Genomic DNA, 6000 nt, shown 5'->3' on the forward strand with positions numbered 1-6000 from the left:
CACTCCGCCGGACTCGTGCTCACCCCCTCCCCGCTCCTCCTCTTCACCAGGGACCCCCCCCTTACCCCCACTGGAGGGAGACTTTCCTCACCTGCAGCCAGGACAAGGCGCCTCTTCTAGACCATCAAGCCCCTGGCTCCTCACCTTCTTCCACCACCTCCACCTCCCCTCCTCACCTCCTACAGCACCTCCTTCCATCACCTCCACCTCCCCTCCTCACCTCCTACAGGACCTCCTTCCATCACCTCCACCTCCCGTCCTCACCTCCTACAGCACCTCCTTCCATCACCTCCACCTCCCCTCCTCACCTCCTACAGCACCTCCTTCCACCTCCCCTGCACCTCCTCCCTCCTCACCTCCTACAGGACCTCGTTCCACCACCTCCACCTCCCCTCCTCACCTCCTTCAGCACCTCCTTCCACCTCCCCTTCACCTCCTCCCTCCTCACCTCCTACAGCACCTCCTTCCATCACCTCCACCTCCCCTCCTCACCTCCTACAGCACCTCCTTCCACCTCCCCTGCACCTCCTCCCTCCTCACCTCCTAGAGCACCTCCTTCCGCCTCCCCCTGCCCTGGCTCAGCACCTAGAGCACTGATGCCCTCCACGTTGTACTCTATCACCTTCAGAGCTGTTGGTGGGCTGGGCCGGGGACTGTGTGGTCTCTCTGTGTCCCCACATTCAGCCAGCCGACGGCTCTCAGCGGAGGTTGCTCATCCATTCACATCCTCGCGCTCCGCGACCTCTTAGAGCGCAGCAGTCCGGATGCTGAAGGGAATGCGGTCATCATGCTAACAGCAGGAGACTACCTCTCGCCCCGCCATTTATCTAGTCCCTTAAAGTAAGATGGCCTAAATTCAGCCAACTTGGCATTTGGCCATACATCACACATCTGTTTTTCCACCGAACGTATGTCCTTGCGTCTTTTCTGGTTGGATAAGCAATGCAGTCCCATGTTAAAAGCTAACGACAATACAGGAAGAATAAAATACAAAAGAACAGAAAGGAAAGGCCTTCCCCCTAATTCCACGAAAGGGTGGGTAATACTATGCACAGCGGAGATTACAGCCTTCCCGTTTCTTATGTGCGTATATATCAATATGATTTGTCCCCCTACATACAATCATCTCCTTTTACTGGTTCCACTAGCTTTTTTCTCCACTTCAGCATATGGGGTGGCTGATTCCCTGTCACAGCTGTATGGTGCCACACGGGGACGACGCAGTAACAGCCCTACCGAGGGACAGCTGGCGTGCTCTCTTCTTCGTCACACGCACAACCTGAGCAAAGGCAGCGGTGAGCAGTGTCTGCCATACATACGTGCACGTGTCCGACTGGGTCATCAGAGTAAGTTCCTGAACGCACAGTCCTGGATCCCAGAGCATTGCAACGGCCCCTCCCCTACGGGCGAGACAAGGTCTGTTCTCACAGCCTGGGGACAGTCACTCCTGCTCTTCTCTCGCCCACACTGATTTACTAACCCCTCCCCGGGAACAACCATTTCAGTCCAAAAAACCAGAGCTAATTAAACAAAATGAGACACACACACCCTAATTGATAGCATCACAGATTGATTTCTTATTCTTTTTTTTTTAAGATTTTATTTATTCATTTGAAAGAGAGAGAGACAGCCCGCGAGAGAGGGAACACAGGCAGGGGGACTGGGAGAGGAAGAAGCAGGCTCCCAGCGGAGGAGCCTGATGTGGGGCTCGATCCCAGAATGCCGGGATCACGCCCTGAGCCGAAGGCACACGCTTAATGACTGAGCCACCCAGGCGCCCCCACAGATTTATTTCTGTTAGATTATAGAGCGGCACTGATCTTCACACAGGATGGGCCATAATCTGTGAAATAAAGCAGAAAACAGATTTGTTTAGCGCTCTAGAACTTGCTGTCCACCACTGTTAATAGCCACGTGGCTATTGAAATTGAAATTAAAATTCAATGAAGTGTAAAATCCAGTTCCTCAGTGGCACTAGCCATGCCTCAAGCACCTGGTAGCCATGTGTGGCTAGTGGCCGACACACGGATGGCACAGATGAGGAACACTGGCGTCATCACTCAGAAAGTTCTGGTGGACAGTGCTGCTCTAGAAACCGAAAGCTGGGACGCTCTCCACCAAGAACTGCTACAATGTTGCCTTCACACCAAGAATTACGCCAGTGAGCTACTCGAGGCACGGAGCTCTCGGCCCACTCGGAGGGTTAGTGGTGGATCCTTCCACACCCCACGCCTCATCTCCACGGCAACCACGGAGTAGAGAGAGATGTAACCAAGCCAGAACCTCCCATGGGGTGGACGTATTCTCCAAGTCTTTGTCACTACCCTCACAAAACACCACCCATCTAAGAAATGAAATGGAAAGTTAGGACTCCTTACTACCCTACCAGTAAGTGGAATGTTTCTCATACCTCCAGGCTTGTTTTCATCTGTCACGGAGCAGGAATGCGTCAACGACAGAGAAATGGTGATTTTCAAAGTTATAAAAAAAGCCTCAGACGTTAGAAATAGAACTGCTATAACAGCAGAGTGGCCAAGTGAAGTCACATGTTTAGGTAACTGTAACGTCAATATCGGCCTTAAAGGAGGCTCAGCCCAGGAAGTTGGATCCGTCCCGAAAGGCTGCCTTTTTCCTACTCCAAATATTTGCGCTCCACCTCTTGCTGAACCCCTAACAGAATCAGCGTGTAGGATAAAAAGGGTAATAGCTAAAATGCAGAGTAGCAAACTGCCACTTGCCTGGGAAAGCCGTGGCCTGTTTGGGGCAGGAAAGCACCACCGTGCCATTCACCCTGCTCTCGAGACACGTCTCACCCTGGGGCAACCAACATGCATGCCGAAATCACCCAAGAAGCAACTGAAACCAGGTCATTTCCTATCAGAAGAAAAAGGAGGCAATGCCATTGGCAAATTAGAGGCAGGGAGATAACTCAGTCGATGAGGGTCAGAGGAGACAGAGGTCAAAGGGGATGCAGACATCACCGGGATTTGGGGAGTAAGAAAGGAGGAGGGAAATGCAGAACCCATCGAAGTTGGCTCTGTATTAAGGGAGACAGGTCGCCTGGGTGGCTCAGTCAGTTAAGCATCTGCCTTCTGCTCAGGTCATGATCCCGGGGTTGTGGGTCCCTGTTCAGTGGGGAGTCTGCTTCTCCTTCTCCCTCTGCCCCTAGCCCCTCTCCTGCTCTATCTCTCTCTCCCTCACTCAAATGAATAAAATCTTAAAAAAAAAAAAAAAAAAGCTAAGGAGAATACCAAGACATTAAGAGACATTTATCCAGTTAATTTGAGCAATATCTAGCTTCTCCTGATGACCTCAACCCTTTCCGCTGCACCCCTAAATACTCGGGTGCCTTCCTGTGCCTCTCACTGCTGTTGTCCAGAATGAGATGAGGACTTGCCCAGGTAACTGGGCAGTAGAGCCGGAATCTCGGAGTACTCTGGGCATCACCACTAACCAGAGAAAAATGCCACAGATAGGGTCATATGGACATCCTGGACCAAGAGAAAAAGGGCCACAAACCAATTCAAAAGAAAGCCTGGGTTACACAACCAAGAAAAAGCAGGGGCACAGTAAAGAAACACAGAGAATGAGAGTGTCCAAAACTGCTGCTCTCCGGGAAAAGGGTTTGTCACTCTGGCTGCTAGCACACAGAGAAAGAGAAAAGGGCCCCGGGGGGGGGGGGGAGTAGGCAGCCTTTTCTGCAAGCGAGAAAAACAGGTTTCATCGCAAAATGACTAAATGCAGAACATTTGAAAGTGCCCCTTACATCTAAAACCCCAAACCTCACGATGCTGTGCCTGGCACAGCACCCACCACCGAGGAGACAGTAAGTCCGGGATAATGAATGAAATCCTTTCTTCCCCCACGTAACCCCAGGCGCCCCGGCGCACCCCCGCCTCCCCCCATCAGCCGCCTTCACCCTGCCCAGGTGTGTTTCCCGAAGACCGAGCGGCCGAAGGCGGAGCACCTGGAGGCGCGTCCTACGAGACCGCGCTCCTCTCCGGCGAGGGCTCCCCAGTCCGCAGACCCCCGCGACTCCTCCGCGTCCAGGACAGCCACGGTCCCCGCACCGGGCGGGCTGCGGTGGAGGGGGGGTCTGGCCGGAGCCCCGAGCACCGCCCCCACCCCGCAGACGCCCGGGATGCCGGGGCCAGACCCGCGCTCCGATCTTAGCCGCCGCCCGGCCGCGCCCCGCCTTCGTTTCCCCACCGGCCCCTACCTGCTCGGGGCCGCGGAGGCTGTCCCGGGAGGGCCCCAGCAGCGCGCACGACTCCAGCAGCCCTGAGGGCAGCGTCAGGTGCTGCGGTGCGGCCTCCGCCATGGCTGCTTGGCGGCTGCGCCCCCCTGGGCGCACCCCACTCGGGCGCCTGGGGCCGCCGACCCCGACCCCAGCCCCGCGCCCCGCGCAGCGCCGCCTGCACAGCACCCAGGCGCCCCACAGCCAGCCGCCGGGTTCGCGCAATGAGCGGTCGGTGGAGCGGAACCTCCCCGGGGGAGGGGCCTCCTGGGGTCGGGGCCTCCATGGGGGCGTGGCCGGCTGCGGCGCGCGGGGTCCGGTGGGGGCGGGGCCTCCATGGGGGCGTGGCCGGCTGCGGCACGCGGGGTCCGGTGGGGGAAGCGGCGGGGCCCCGCGCCAGGTCGTCATTTCCTTACCGGCTCGCGGATCCTGGCGCGTGCGCCGTGTCTGTTCGCGCGCATTCCCCCCATTGGCCCCGCCCCACCGACAGCCCCCTTCCCGGGGAACGGAGGGAAGTGGGCGGCGTCCCCAAGTGGCAGGCGAGGGCGCCCAGCCCCCGGGGCCCAGGGCGTGAAAGTCACCTGCTCTGGGGAGCCCCGGGCCGGCTCTACAGGGCGAGGAGAGACCTAGGCCTGGCACGACCCCGGCTCTCGCTGCCTCCTGGAAGCCCTCCTGTGCCCTGGACTGCGGAGTTGGTCGGGCGTGGACGGCAGAAAAGGCTGGCAGGGAAGGGGTAGAAAGATCCATTCCTGGTTAACCCGGTTAACCTTGCTGGCTCTGTCTAGTGAGAGGCTGAGCAACATTGGGCAGGAAACCCCGCGGGGTGGGCACCGCTGGAATGGATGGAGCCTGCGAGCACAGAGATGAGGAGGGTCTGAGAGGAGACAGGGCCCGTACCTGGCCAGCTCCAGACTGGCCTGATCCCGGGGGACCGTGGGCCTCCCCCAGCCACAGACTGGGCCCAGGAGGCTGGCTTTCGTGGCTGGTCCCAGTCCCAGCTCTGCCTGCCCGCCAACCTTGGCACATCCCTATCCCTCTCTGCAGGCCAGCATAAGCATCTATAAAACCGAGTGGGTAGGGCACTTCGGTGGCTCAGTGGGTTAAGTGTGTGCCTTGGGCTCAGGTCATGATCCTGGGGTCCTGGGATTGAGCCCCACATTGAGAGCTCTGCTCATAGGTGAGCCTGCTTCTCCCTCTACTGCTCCCCCTGCTTGTGCTCTCTCACTCTAGCTCTCTCAAATACATAAATAAATAAAATCTTTAAAAAAGAAAAAGCGGGAAATGATATGAAAGGAACTTTTCTAGTTCTAATAATCCATGATTCATTTTTTAAAAACCACAAATGTTTAATGATAATGTCAAACATCTGTCATCAGCCTAAGCTGAAAAGGAACAAAGCAATGTCAGAATCACAAGGGGAATGGGTGGGCCTGGACCTGGGAGTGCAGTATTCCTCCAACCTTCCCAGCCTGGTGAGGCCCTCACTGCCCGCAGCCTGACTCATGGGTTCCGAGTTTCACTCACTAAGTCACCTATTTATTGGCTGTGGGTCACTGCTGGTTCTCACTTAGGTCTGGCATCCGCGATCTCATTGGTAGTTACCAATGAGCCAAGTAGTTACAGTCGCTGACTTCCAAAGCAGGACAGATTTTGCTCATACTTGTCTGGCTCTCTCCGTGGTGTTTTCGTTGTTGGTGGCCTCAGCACAGGGCAGAGTGGAGATACCCATGAACCCCCAGTGCCCAGGAAAGGCTCACTGATGC

The 6000-nt window shown here is 56.6% G+C and overlaps 1 long non-coding RNA gene across 1 annotated transcript; it reads right to left on the reverse strand.

Moving 5' to 3' along the window:
• Positions 1-1573: 1573 nt before the first annotated feature.
• On the reverse strand, positions 1574-4625 carry LOC148108182 (uncharacterized). Its single transcript, XR_015721165.1, has 2 exons — positions 4220-4625; positions 1574-1843 (listed from the first exon to the last, which is right to left on the reverse strand). It is a non-coding gene; the product is annotated as an uncharacterized LOC148108182 (long non-coding RNA).
• Positions 4626-6000: the final 1375 nt, after the last annotated feature.

This window comes from Ursus americanus, chromosome 22 (genome assembly GCF_024610735.1).
Source record: "Ursus americanus isolate L20-20 chromosome 22, mUrsAme1.1.p, whole genome shotgun sequence".
NCBI lineage: Eukaryota > Metazoa > Chordata > Mammalia > Carnivora > Ursidae > Ursus > Ursus americanus.